The following is a 14944-nucleotide window of genomic DNA, read 5'->3' on the forward strand; positions in this document are numbered from 1 at the left end:
AATACTTAGAAAAGCACAACCTTCTGAGGCTGAACCAGGAAGAAATAGAAAATATAAACAGACTAATCACATGCATTGAAATTGAGAATGTGATTAAAAATCTTCCAACAAACAAAAGCCCAGGGCCAGATGGCTTCACAGGTGAATTCTACCAAACATTTAGAGAAGAGCTAACACCTATCCTTCTCAAACTCTTCCAAAATATAGCAGACAGAGGAACACTCTCAAATTCATTCTACTAGGCCACCATCACCCTGATACCAAACCAGACAAAGATGTCACAAAATAAGAAAACTATAGGCCAATATCACTGATAAACATAGATGCAAAAATCCTCAACAAAATACTAGCAAAGAAAATCCAGCAGCACATTAAAAGGATCATACACAATGATCAAGTGAGGTTTATCCCAGGAATTTCAAGGATTCTTCAATATATGCAAATAAATCAATGTGATACACCATATTAACAAATTGAAAGAGAAAAACCATATGATCATCTCATAGAAACTTTCAACAATATTCAATACCCCTTTATGATAAAAACTCTCCAGACAGTAGGCATAGAGGGAACTTACCTCAACATGACAAAGGCCATATATGACAAAGCCACAACCAACATCGTTCTCAGCGTTGAAAACCTGAAGCCATTTCCACTAAGATCAGGAACAAGACAAGGTTGCCCACTTTCACTACTATTATTCAACATAGTTTTGGAAGTTTTAGCCACAGCAATCAGAGAAGAAAAAGAAATCCAAATAGGAGAAGAAGAAGTAAAACTGTCACTGTGTGCAGATGACATGATACTATATAGAGAGAATCCTAAAGATGCAACCAGAAAACTACAAGAGCTAATCAATGAATTTGGTAAAGTAGCAGGATACAAAATTAAAGCAGAGAAACCTCTTGCATTCCTATACACTAATGATGGAAAATCTGAAAAGAGAAATTAAGGAAACACTCCCATTTACCACTGCAACAAAAAGAATAAAATACCTAGGAGTAAACCTACCTAAGGAGACAAAAGACCTGTATGCAGAAAACTATAACACACTTGTGACAGAAATTAAAGATGATACAAACAGATGGAGAGATATACCATGCTCTTGGATTAGAAGAATCAATATTTTGAAAGTGACTATACTACCCAAAGCAATCTACAGATTCAGTGCAATCCCTATCAAACTACCAATGGCATTTTTCACAGAACTAGAACAAAAAATTTCACAATTTGTATGAGACACAAAAGTCCCTGAATAGCCAAAGCAATCTTGGGAAAGAAAAATGGAGCTGGAGGAATCAGGCTCCTTGACTTCAGACTATACTACAAAGCTACTATAATCAAGACAGTATGGAAATGGCACAGAAACGAAATATAGATCAATGGAACAGGATAGAAAGCCCAGAGAGAGACCCACACACATGTGGTCACCTTATCTTTGATAAAGGAGGCAAGAATATACAATGTAGAAAAGACAGCCTCTTAAATAAGTGGTGCTGGAACACTGGAGAGTTACATGTAAAAGAATGAAATTAGAACACTCCCTAACATCATACACAAAAATAAACTCAAAATGGATTAAAGACCTAAACATAAGGCTAGACCCTATAAAACTCTTAGAGGAAAACATAGGCAGAACACTCTATTACATAAATCACAGCAAGATCCTTTTTGACCCACCTCCTAGAGAAATGGAAATAAAAATAAACAAATGGGACCTAATTAAACTTAAAAGCTTTTGCACCACAAAGGAAATCATAAACAAGACGAAAAGACAGCCCTCATACGGTACTTGTTTTTCTTTTTCTGACTTACTTCACTCTGTATGACATACTCTACGTCCATACAGTATGCTAACATATATATATGGAATCTAAAAAAAAAACAAAAAAAATGGTTATGAAGAACCTAGGGACAGGACGGGAATAAAGATGCAGACCTACTAGAGAATGGAGTTGAGGACACGGGGAGGGGGAAGGGTAAGCTGGGGCAAGGTGAGAGAATGACATGGACATATATACACTACAAAATGTAAAATCTATAGCTAGTGGGAAGCAGCTGCATAGCACAGGGAGATCAGCTCGGTGCTTTGTGACCACATAGAGGGGTAGGATAGGGTGTGTGGGAGAGAGATGCAAGAGGGAAGAGATATTGGGATATATGTATATGTATAGCTGATTCACTTTGTTATAAAGCAGAAACTAACATACCATTGTAAAGCAATTATAGTCCAATAAAGATGTTTAAAAAATATAGACAACCCTCAGAAATGGAGAAAATATTTGCAAATGAAGCAACTCACAAGGGATTAATCTCCAAAATTTACAAGCAGCTCAATATCAAAAAAAAAAAAATAACCAAATCCAAAAATGGGCAGAAGACCCAAATAGTCATTTCTCCAAAGAAGATATACAGATTGCCAACAAACATATGGAAGGATGCTCAACGTCACCAATCATTAGAGAAATGCAAATCAAAACTACAATGAGGTATCACCTCACACCAGTCAGAATAGCCATCATCAAAAAATCTAGAAACAATAAATGCTAGAGAGGGTGTGGAGAAAAGGGAACCCTCCTGCACTGTTGGTGGGAATGTAAACTGATACAGCCACTATGGAGAACAGTATGGAGGTTCCTTAAAAAACTAAAAATAGAACTACCATACAACCCAGCAATCCCACTACTTGGCATATACCCTAAGAAAACCATAATTCAAAAAGAGTCATGTACCACAATGTTCATTGCAGCTCTATTTACAATAGCCAGGACATGGAAGCAACCTAATTGTCCATCAACAGATGAATGGATAAAGAAGATGTGGCACATATATGCAATGGAATATTACTCAGCCATAAAAAGAAACAAAATTGAGTTATTTGTAGTGAGGTGGATGGACCTAGAGTCTGTCATACAGAGTGAAGTAAGTCAGAAAGTGAAAACCAAATACACTATGCTAACACATATATATGAAATCAAAAAAACAAAAAAAGGTCATGAAGAACCTAGGGGCAGGACAGGAATAAAGATGCATTCCTATTAGAGAATGGACTTGAGGATAAGAGTAGGGGGAAGGGTAAGCTTGGACAAAGTGAGAGAGTGGCATGGACATATATACACTACCAAATGTAAAATACATAGCTAGTGGTAGGCAGCCATACAGCACAGGGAGATCACCTCGGTGCTTTGTGACCACCTAGAGGGGTGGGATACGGAGGGTGGGAGGGAGGGAGACACAGGAGGGAAGAGATATGGGAACATATGTATATGTATAGCTGATTCACTTTGTTATAAAGCAGAAACTAATACACCATTGTAAATCAATTATACTCCAATAAAGATGTTAAAAAAAAAAGAAAAATCAGTTGTGTTTCTATATACTAACAAAAAATGTAGAAACTAAAATAAAAACACAATACTATTTGCAATTACTCCAAAGAAAATGAAATGTTCAGGTCTAAATTGAATAAAACATGTACACAATTTGTGTGCTAAAAATTACAAAACACTGATGGAAAAAAATCAAAGACCTAAATAAATGGAGAGATACAGGTATTGCTTCCTGCCTGTTATCAGAGTTTTGTTTTGTTTTTTCTGTGTTTACCTGTCCACCGCCAGTTGGGGTGCATTAGAGGTAAAGAGGGCACCAGGGGGAGACATCATGGGCACCTCATTATGCCATGATTTTATTTCCATCTGTGACAATTTACATTAGGTTCCACTGATCTCATTCTTCCAAACCTAAACCATTTGTGAGCTCACAAATGGTACTGGTAGCCATTTCTAGTTAATGTTTCTAGAACTCATTAATTCAACAAATACTTATTGGGCACCCACCAATAATGCACTCAATGCTGTGGGTACAGAAAAACAGACACAATGCCTTTCACAGAAGATAAAAAAATTTTTTTTAAAGATCCAGTGCCTACTGGAAAAGATCTAATCTCGTAGCTTCTATAGTGATCGATAGAATAAATCTCAGCTTAGGAAGGTACAAATGAAAAAGAGTGTTTTCTAGAAAAATTAACCAAAATCTTAGTTTTCTTCTGAGGCTAATACATTTAGTGACAATACACAAAAATGTGGCTGTTTTCACAACTCATTTTCTTCTAAATTGATTCAGAGATCTGGGAGTTTGTTGTTCCTTCCTGTTGGTGTTCCAGGGCCTGATCGATCTGTCTCAACTGTGCCCTGAGTACTCACACCAGGCCAGCTTAATAATATGCTGACTCATTATCATTCTTGACCAGCCAACCAAATCTTACTCCAAGGACATCACTGAATGCAGCCATCGTGGAGGTAAATTCTGAGCCAAAATACCACCCATCCCTAACTCAGGATCTGTGGAATATGGAGCAAGGAGGGTCAGTTAGATCTTGATTCAAAACCTCCCATCTCTTATCTCCTCTGTGGCTGGGTCCAGTTCTATAAACTCACTGGATCCTCAAATTCCTTTCTACGATGGAGATATAAAAGAAAAAAATCTTCTTTATGGGGATAATAGAAAATTTAAATGAACTAAACATTAGTCAGAGTTGCAAAGCGTGTAAATATGTACTTGAGAAAACATTCAATTTCTCCCTCACATCCCTCTGCTCTTCCAATATGGACAAGTTACTCTGGGGTTCTCCAAAGTTAGAGAGGCCTTGGCTCCCCTGAAGCAGGCCCAGGTAAGTCTTGCATGTCCAAAATTTCTCCTCAATCAGACCAGTTTAGATAGAAACCTACAAATCTCATCTTAACCATTTCAACCCACCTCCCCTCTTCAGCCCAGGTTAGTCCGTAGCACCCTGTCCTCTCTGGGATCCTAACATCTCCAGCCACACATTCAATATATGATTTCCTGGGCCAGCATGGGTGCCACACACATGCTGAGGCTCTCTACCCACTTCTTGGATGGCTCCAGTCTCAGGATGGGTACCACCTCCTAGTTTCATCAAACCATAGAGTCCTTAGTGAAATATTGATATTTTGCCTACAAGTTCAGTTAGTCTCCAAGTAGAAGGAAAGACTAGGCCATCAAGCTCTTAGACATAACCTCACATGTGATATTGTATTAACTGCTCCTTGATATAAATAAGAAAGCCACAGGTCCCCAAAATTTATTCCCACCCTAACTGGGCTAATTACACCTTTTCTATGTTTCCACTGGCTTGCTCTGGGTATCTCAGTCATTGCATTTAACTCTGTGGAGCCTAGGTCCATTCACCCATCAGCCAGTCTCACCCAGCAAAACGTGAACTCCTTCATGGCTGGGAAGGTGTTTTGTTCATCTTTATATGCCCAGTAGCCAGCACAGTGCATGTCATGTGTGCCCAATAAGTATTTGTTGAATGAATGAAATAAGTCCCCTAAATGAATGAAAAATTCCTCCTGTAAGCGTGCCATCTAAACATCGTACCTCTGAGCACGTAGGCCTAGCATTTCCCCATGGTGTCATAAATGGGTGAGGCTGCCTGAAAAATTCTACAGGATAAACTGGCTGCCTTCTGGGGTTTTCTCTGAAATGCAGACTGCTATCAAGGCTGCTAACATTGTTTCCCTGGGTGTACCACAGAGGATGCCAGTCTTTATTAATCTAAGGTGTTTCCTTCATGTAACAACTTGCTTCTTAATGAGCTTGTTTATCTCACCATCTTGGATGTTAATATAGTTGAGAGGGAAGCATGCTGATTGACTGTTACCAAGCAAAGATGAAAATCTCCAGGGAGAGCATCAAATACATTCTATGTGTTAACAATTAGTCAATATCTAAGCTCTCTTTCAAGAGAAAAGAAAAGAAAGGGAATAAAGGGAAAGGAATGGCTTTAAGATGAGCAATAAAAAGTTGTTTGTACTTTCTTTTCTAAGCTTCTGGCGAGGTCCATGAACCAAACTGATAAACTCTGCCTTGCAGGTTGAGGCCAGGACCTACTGGGCTACTAGCTCACCCCTCAGCCACACACTCTGCAGGAAAACATATACTCTGAATGCAAAGGCAAGGTTGAAGGTTGAACAGTCCATCCTTACCAATGTTTCCATTTGTAAGTTGAGTTTTTGCTATAGGAGTCTGCTTATTGAAACAGAGCGCTTCCCTCAGAAAATGGCTTCCGTGCCGGTTATTCCCTATTTGCTAACTGCCTCCCTCCCCAGGTCCGTTCTCCGCTCTCCTCGGCCCTACTCTGGGACCCAGAGGCTGGCTTCCTTCCCTCTGACTTTTGCTGGATTTGGCCACCAGTCAGCAGTACAAGATCAGTGGGTGGGAAGTCCGAGTCCTCTCATGTCCCACCTTGCTGCGGCGTCCAGTTCCCCAGCAGGAACTGCCTGCTTCTAGGGCCACTGCTCCTCCCTGCTGGCTCTCACTGAGCTCCAGTACACAATCTCTTTCCCTTGCCCCTGAGTCCTTGGGGCTGTAACAGCCTCCCACTGTGGGTCATCTCTGGGTGCCTCAATTTATCTTGTCTGTGGCTTTAACCTTGCCCACACCTCCTTAAACGGAACTTTTACTCAAATTTCTTACTTTGAGCCATCTGAGATGAACACCTATACACCCTGCTGTCTCAAGTCAGAGATTGTGGGCCCTTGTTGTTCTTTTTCATATCATGTCCCTCTATGGTGTTTTCATATTTTGCAAAATATTTCCAATTCCAACACATCTCAGCCCCACAGGGATTCTGTGACCTAGGCAGGGTGGGATGTTATCCCCACTTCTTACCCTCCGTCAGATAAGAAAGCTGAGACTCAGAGGCTAGTCACATAGGCCTCTCCCAAGGAGGGAAAACCTTATTAGAAAAATAACACATCAATCCACACTGAGACTAGGAAATTTAAATCATTCTCTATCCTCTTTTCTCTCAAAGTTCTTGAGAAGGTGAGAGATGGGATGGGAACAAAGCACAAAAGGAGAGATGGACCTTAAATGGAAGCAGGGGCATCGCCTCCGTTTCAACAGGCTGGAAGGCAGGATATATGGCTACAGGTGCAGTGGTTTAGAAGAACTGGCTGGATGAGAAGGACCTTGTTTTTTTCCAACTGTATCTTTGAAGTAAGATCACCAGCTAGGAGAGAGTGGCAGAGACTGGAGGGAAAGGAAAGAAGGTGTAAAACAGTCATCTCAGAGAGTGCGAAGGTGAATTTCTACGTTTAGGAAAATATAGTTGGATTGTTTGGCTAATGTATTCTTTTGAGATTTTTGGTCATATATTTGAAGAAGTCCAGTAAGCGGAGTTCTGTGTGTGTTTTCTTCACCCTCTCCTTCCTTCTCTCTGTCTCTCTGTCTCTCTCTGCAATTCTCAGCTTCTCTGCTGTGGGCATACAGTAAATGGATGCTTGATTTTAACCAAGTTGGAACTTTGCCAGCTGTTTACCAGAAGGGATGGGGAGAGAAGTTAAAATTTTTTATAAAGGAGCGGCTGCAGTACTAGAATATGGAATCCAGGTAAAGAAGAAATGATGACATGATAAAGATAAGGACAGTAGAAAAACTGGTAGGCCCAATGGTTGGTGATCTTCATGGGGTAGAAGGTAACACTTGAGTAAATTAGCTGAAAGTGTAGAACTTTGTGCTTGGAATCAAGATTTTGGATGATCTTGTTATCGTCAGTGTCTTATCTTGTTTTTAACCTTAGCATTCAGCACAGTGCTTGGCATATAGCCAGAAGCACCAGAATGAGGTTTGCAAAAGTGGATGAATCGTCAGTATCAGGAGAAACCACCCTGTGGAAGGGACAGATATTTTTTGCCTCTGCTGTTCATTTATTTAATATGCACATTGCCAGTCAGCCCTCTCTCCTTGCTCTATCCCTGTCTCCTCTCTCTCTCATACACACACACACACACACACACACACACACACACACGCGTGCGTGAGTACTGCAGCAGCAATCATCTGCTTTCTGTTTCCCTGAACTTCTGACTTGTAGTGTCTTATTTCAACCTACCCACCTGAGCCTAAAATGCCATCCCTCTGCCCTCTGTTTCCTGTAATGGCCCCTATCATTTCCTCAATGAAACTTTTCTGAAGTCCTTCAGCCAAAATACCACTGTTTCCCTCACACCCATGGCATATCATTGGAGCCATTGCTATGGTACTTGCTTCATTTTGCCTTAATGACTAATTTTATTTGTCTTTGCCACATGAGGAGGGTTTCCAAACCTGATTAGGTTTTGTGTGCCGCCCCATGATCCCTCTACAAATCTCTGTTGAGTAAATAAACAAATAACTGGAGTTTTCCAAAGAAAGGCACTATCTAATGGTAAGTCAACCAGGTTCCGGTTTAGGGTGAAGGAAACAATAGACGTAATGAAGAGTGAGCTTTTCTTGAGCTCAGAGAACAAAGTAAATCCCTGTATTTATCAGCAGAGAGAGAAATTGAAAGTATTGACTCAAAGAATCAGGCTATTAGGTTAGCATTTCCATAATGACAGAATAGAAGCCCTAGCACTCTGCTCCTCTGTGCTCCTCCAGCTGCTTCTCGATCTCTGGCCACAACGAATCTACTGATGTTTGCTCGATATATTAAAATTAATAATAGCAACGGCAACAATAACAGCTAACATTCGTATAATGCTTAATTGTGCTTTTCACACTTGTCCCAGTTATTTCCCACATTCTGTGAAGTTCATTTGTAAATACCCATTTTTATTTGTAAAAACCCATTTTTATAGGCAAACAAACTGAGGCACAAAGAGATTATGGTATTTATCTAAGGATATATAGCTGGTAAGTAGGTAAATGAAAATCTCAGTTCCAAACCATTTGAATCTAAATCTCATAAGTTTTGATTTTTTAAATTATTTCTTGAAGAATCCCCGGGATGCCACAGGGGTATGTATTGCTCTGAATTTCATACTAGAGGATTGGGAGATGGAGGTCCCAAGGAAATTGGTTAACACAAACCCAGAGAACCCAGGCCTCTTGTCGCTCAACCCAGAACATCTCCAGCCAAGACACAGCACTCCTCTAGGTAGTAAGAATGTGGAGAACCCTTCCACCTTTTCATTCTGAAGCTTCTATTCTTCATTAGCAAGGGGACCCATATCCTGAGTTCTAAGGTAATCCATTAAAAATGGGCCCATCACGTTCATGGAGAAAGTGGCTCCCAGTCGAGGAAAATTGGTCACATGAAAGAGATCCTTGAAAGAGAGTCATTTTGAGATCAGAGGTGAGGGGTTATCCCAGCTTCCTGAGTCTGGAGGGCCACTGGGGGTGAGAGTTTTAGCTATAGGCTTAACATGAGGCAGGGGCAAAGAAATTTAAAAAGAAAAACGATGGAAGCAGAAGTAGATTCTTTAAAATCCTGCACTGTTTTTTTTTTAAAGGAAGTATGATGAAAGGCTAGTGTGAAGAAGAAAAAGAAAACAGATATAAAAATTAATTCGGGGCTTCCCTGGTGGCGCAGTGGTTGAGAGTCCGCCTGCCGATGCAGGGGACACGGGTTCGTGCCCCGGTCGGGGAAGATCCCACATGCCGCGGAGAGGCTGGGCCCGTGAGCCATGGCCGCTGAGCCTGCGCGTCCGGAGCCTGTGCTCCGCAACGGGAGAGGCCACAACAGTGAGAGGCCCGCGTACAGCCAAAGAAAAAAAAAAAAGATGCACACGTAGAGAATGGACTTGAGGACATGGGGAGGGGGAAGGGTAAGCTGAGACGAAGTGAGAGAGTGGCATGGACCTATATACACTACCAAATGTAAAATAGATAGCTAGTGGGAAGCAGCTGCATAGCACAGGGAGAGCAGCTCGGTGCTTTGTGACCACCTAGACGGGTGGGATAGAGAGGGTGGGAGGGAGGGAGACACAAGAGGGAGGAGATATGGGGATATAAGTATATGTATAGCTGATTCACTTTGTTATAAAGCAGAAACTAAGACACCATTGTAAAGCAATAATACTCCAGAAAGGTGTTAAAAAATATAAAAAACCCATAAAGTTCAGAAAAAATACTGAAGAATACTGAATACTGAGCTAGAGCATATTTGGACTTTTAGGGCTGCCTGTATCAGAGTGACCTCAGCCTCTCATCTGTCCAGATGTGAGGCAGATTTGACTCATTGGTAATTCTATCTTCCAGGTTAGTCAAGCTCATTAGCACTCTCATCCCCTGCAGTTCAGTGATTTACCTGATTAGTCCCTCAAACATAATTAAGTGTCCACCCTGTGCCAGGCAGTGACCTAGGTGCTGGGCTGCAAACACAAAGATGGCAGGGTGTCTGCTACTTTGAGCCATTTTAACACCATCTTTCCCACAATCTAGTACCATATGTGTAAACAGCAAAGTGCTCCAATGTACATTCACCTTATGAGGCAGGAAAGTCTGATGTAGGAACTGACACTCCCAGGAATTAACTGACTTGTTCAAGGTCCCATGGCTAATAATGTCAGAAGCCAGAACTCAAGCCCCAATATTTAACCCTTTACTCTTTAAGTGATAGCTTCTTCCTTCTATAGCCACAGCATCTTTGTCTCTATTCTACTCCCTCTCCCACCTCCTTGATTTCCAACAAGTTTTCCCAGGATTTCTGATGCCTTCTTGCCTCTCAGTGAGAGAACCACAAAACAAGAGTAATGTTTCTTATACTTTGTGGGCCCCTTCCTTTCTCCCTGCACTGTGAACCTGCAAGAGCAAGTCTAAGGTCTACAGTATGGCATGCAGCCGGGGCCATCGGTAATAACGTGATTTCAAATCCAGAGAGTGCTCGGTGCACCCAGGTCATGTAAATACTCTCATGTTCATGTGTTTGAAGAGAGTCACATTATGGATCATGGAAGATGAATGCTGTGTTCCTTTCCTTCTAGTAATATCACCTGGCATAGAAGACTGCATTCTTCCTGCCTGATCTGATCTGCAGCCCCATGTTCTGCTGTAAATCCCCATGTGTCATCAGGACACAGAGTGTCGCATAGCTCCCTCAGGGCATCCCACCAGATCTGTTTCTTCCTGGCTTTGGATAATGACAGCCCTTGAACCCAGGAAAGCCCTGTGAGGGTCAGGGTACTAGTTTCACTTGGACTTAATATTTTCAGCATCTGCAGTTGTAGCAAGCACATTTTCCCACCGTCAGCTAAAATCTTGTCCTGTATCTACAGCTCAGGCCATTCAAAATGTCTGCGTGGATTGTTTCCCCCTTTGTGTTTCTCTCCTGACAGTGCACTTGTTAAAAACACTTCACACATCGGTGTTGGATGGATTTTTTCCTGAATAATACTTTGCATCCAGATAGCACTTTTCTCCCAGAGCTTTCTCAGAGAAGTTGGTATCCTCATCCTCATTTACTAGATGAGAAAATTGATAAGCAGGGAAGTTATAGTTTTGCCTGATAATAATACACCAAGAAGGGGTGGAATTTCCCAAGAATTATGGCGTAAGCAAAACAGAAGTATGACCTCAGGACAGAGGGCATAGCATATGGGGTCATGTGCCACTAGGTTTACATTAACTTTGTTATACAGCAGAATACAACATTGTAATACAACATTGTAAAGCAATTATACTCCAATAAAGATGTTAAAAAAAACAGACTTGAAGAAATAAAATAAAATGATTTAAAAAAATGATATCTATTGGCCAGCATGTGGTAGATGCTCAATAAACATTTGTTTTATGATTGGTTGACAAAATGCCATCACACTATCTCACTTTGTCCTCATAACTGCTCGGTGTGGTAAAGTGGAACAGGTATAATTATTCCAAATCTATAGAGAAAACACCGAGGGGCTGCAAAGCTCTCAACATTACACAGCTCAGAACATAACAAAGTTTTCTAACTATAAAATCATGGCCCTTAGTATTTGGAATCAGTTTAGAATTCTGTTTCTATCACTTACTAGCTGTATCGTTTGGGCAGTAAATGGCAGTAATAAGAATACTGTTTTTGGAGTTTTGATGAAAATTAGAGATAATTTCTTAAAGGATCTAGCATAATGCCTGGCTCAGAATAGAGGACTAATGAATGCCTTATTTTATACTAAATCACCCCTAGATATGATCCTTCTTATCAAAAAAACTATATTCTGGCAGCAGAAATGACATGTACAGAGAGATGTAAATAAAAACTTATCAAACAGAATTCATAAATGACGTCAGTACCCTATAGCAGGGGAGGCTGGGGGCAATGGGAAGGTGGGGAGGAGGATGCTAGTACAGCCAACTTTGGACCAAATGGGGCAGCCTTGGATAATTCCCCTTTGGTGCTCCCTCCAACCAACATCTATCTGCTCTGCAGTTCCTTCTGTGATGCATAGACTTTCCAGTGGTCCACAGAGCACTGAGTTTTACATTATTTCCCCTTAACTCTTCCCAACTTTATCAACTTTACTCAACTATTAACAGGTGAGCCTTTTCCTTCTTCTCAGTCTGGTCATGCACAAGGCTGACATCACAGGAGGCTGACGAAATTGGTGGTCCCAAGACCCATCCTAGTGGGAAGGGATTCTGGAGTCATTCAGTCTTCAGCAGGAGCTGTACTGGTGGTGGGACCATAATATGGTGGCCATACAGTGTAGATACAGTGGCCAGCCTTGAGGCTCTCACATTTCAGATGGGGAGAAAGACGAGTAAATCAAAACTTAAGGACAACTTCTTACTGTATATACTTGGGATGGATAAAGCTTCGTGAAAGAGAATGTTTGGAGCCACTCTTACTAGCTATTGTTAATGAGTTCAGGTTCTGGTGAACAACAACCCTGGAATTATTATTCTTATTTTATTTACTTAATTAATTATTTAATGGCTACACCACACGGCATGTGGGATCTTAGTTGCCCGACCAGGGATTGAATCCATAACCCCTACACTGGGAGCAAGGAGTATTAACCACTGGACTGTCAGGGAAGTCCCACTATTCCTATTTTAGACTTGAGGAAACTGAGATTTGAGGAGGCTAAATAGCATATCCTAGGTTTGGCTTGCAGCAAAACAGAGAGTTAAACCCAGTCCTATCCCTATCTTCCTATTATGCTATTCCTGGAAGGGTGCAAAATGGCAGAGGGGGAAACGTAGGTTGTTCTGGGCCCAAGAGCACAGCTTGGGTGGAGGGACCCTTAATAATCTTAATAATGGGCTCGGGGACCTTTCTGTACATTTTCACCCATGTTTCTCTGCTCAGGTGTATCCCCCGCTCCTTCCTTACTTGACACACAGAACCTCTGCTGCCTGACCCTTTCCCATCATACCTCCCAAGAGCACAGGCTCTGGAGTCAGACAGCACAGGCACATATCTTAGCTTCACCACTTACTGAAGCAACAAGTCAGTTAATAACCTTCATGCCTCACTTTCCTCATCTGTGAAATGAGAAACAAAACATTACCTTCCTCACAGAGTTACTGTTGAGATTCAATGATTTCTTAATGTAAAACACTTAACACAATGCCTGACAAGTGACAAATGCTCAATAAACGTTGTGTACCTCATTGTAACTATTACTACTATATTATTACTATCTGTAGGAACCCAGACTTTCAACCACACTCATCATTTCACAATTCCCTAAACACCCCTTGCACCTTTCTATCCCCAGGTCTTTTGCTTTACGTTCCCTTCAATTGAGCTGCCCTTCATTCTGTCTCATAGTTTTGTTTTATTCGTCTAGACTTTTATTTGTTGTTATCATATGTCACAGTATCCTGCACACGATAAGTCCTCAACAACTGTCTGTTTAATCAATAATTAAATATATGTTAATAATACTACTAAATATATGGTACGCTAGAGTTTATCCAAAACTCAGTAACTTATAAAAATCAAAATTTCTTATAGTGTCCTGTTAGCAGATTGACTGTAAGATGCTGAAGTGCTTTCTGAATCAAAGAAAATTTAAATTATGCTCCATAGAGTAAGAACACGGTGTGTGATCTTACATTCTAACACTTCGAATATTAGTGAACGATTTATAAAATGTATAGCTTTCATCCTCCATCTTCTCTGCAAAAAAAGGAAGCTAACTGTAATTGGTAGTAATAATATCACTTTGCGTTTGAACTTTTAACAATGACAACATTCACATGTGAACTTGAACTTTTCCAAACAATCTCCCAGACTTCACCTTTCATCCTTTCAAATTTCCCAGCAGTGGGCACAAATGATTTCAGGGCGGAGTCCAGTCGAGGCCAAAGTCAGTATCTTGGAGCATCATCCACAGCAAGCCCTAAAACACCAGAAGAATAAAGCTGTAAGTCCAGACACAATGCCCCCTCCCAGAAGAGTTGGTACGTGGCCAGGTTCCTTCCACCAAAAGAGACAGTGCGTTCCAGCAGAAAGAATAAGCATTCTTCTTGGCATTGACATCTTCTGTTCCCTTAGAATTTTCTTATACAAATGTGAAAATTGGTACCTGATACCGCCACAAGCCAATCCACCCATTCCCAGGCCAGCCATTGGTATAACCTGGACCAGGTCCCACAGTCTGCTGTAACTTTGAGAACTAATGCTTACCAGGAAAGATTGATTTACTTCATTAACTCCACCAAAATGATTTAACATGCCACCCAAAAGTTCCCTGGTGAAGGAATCTTATTTCTAGAATAAGATTTTCTTCTTTTAAAATAAGACTTTCTCCTTAAATCCAGTAATTTAACACTATCCTTAGTGCATACTGTTTGTTAATGAATTCAGTCGTAAGCAACAAAAAGCCATAATATAAAAATAGTTTAAAGGCTATGTTATATTCAGAGAAAGTTTAAAAATAACCTACTTTGAACACAAAGAAAATTTATGCAGTTTTTATTTTAATAAAAGCAGTAGCTGATAATAAGAACTTACCATGGGCCATTGTTTGAAGCATCTTAAATATATTAACTCCTTTAATTCTCACAGGAACAATTGAGGTACTTATTATCTTTATTTTATAGCAGGAGGTTAATATGTCCATGGTTACACAACTAGCAAGTGACAGAAGTGAAATAAGAACTCAGATATTCTGGCCCCAAGGTCTGTAGCATTTTCCTCCTACCCCCACTAAACACAGGTAAA

At 40.7% G+C, this 14944-nt stretch overlaps 1 long non-coding RNA gene across 1 annotated transcript in view; it reads right to left on the minus strand.

The window, feature by feature from the left end:
- The window catches only part of LOC132593609 (uncharacterized), a 72642-nt gene extending 58253 nt beyond the window's left edge, over nucleotides 1–14389 (minus strand). The window contains exon 1 of the long non-coding RNA XR_009559289.1: nucleotides 14019–14389. This is a non-coding gene — a long non-coding RNA (uncharacterized lncRNA). The remainder of the gene's footprint in view (nucleotides 1–14018) is intronic.
- Nucleotides 14390–14944: the final 555 nt, after the last annotated feature.

This window comes from Globicephala melas, chromosome 1 (genome assembly GCF_963455315.2).
Source record: "Globicephala melas chromosome 1, mGloMel1.2, whole genome shotgun sequence".
NCBI lineage: Eukaryota > Metazoa > Chordata > Mammalia > Artiodactyla > Delphinidae > Globicephala > Globicephala melas.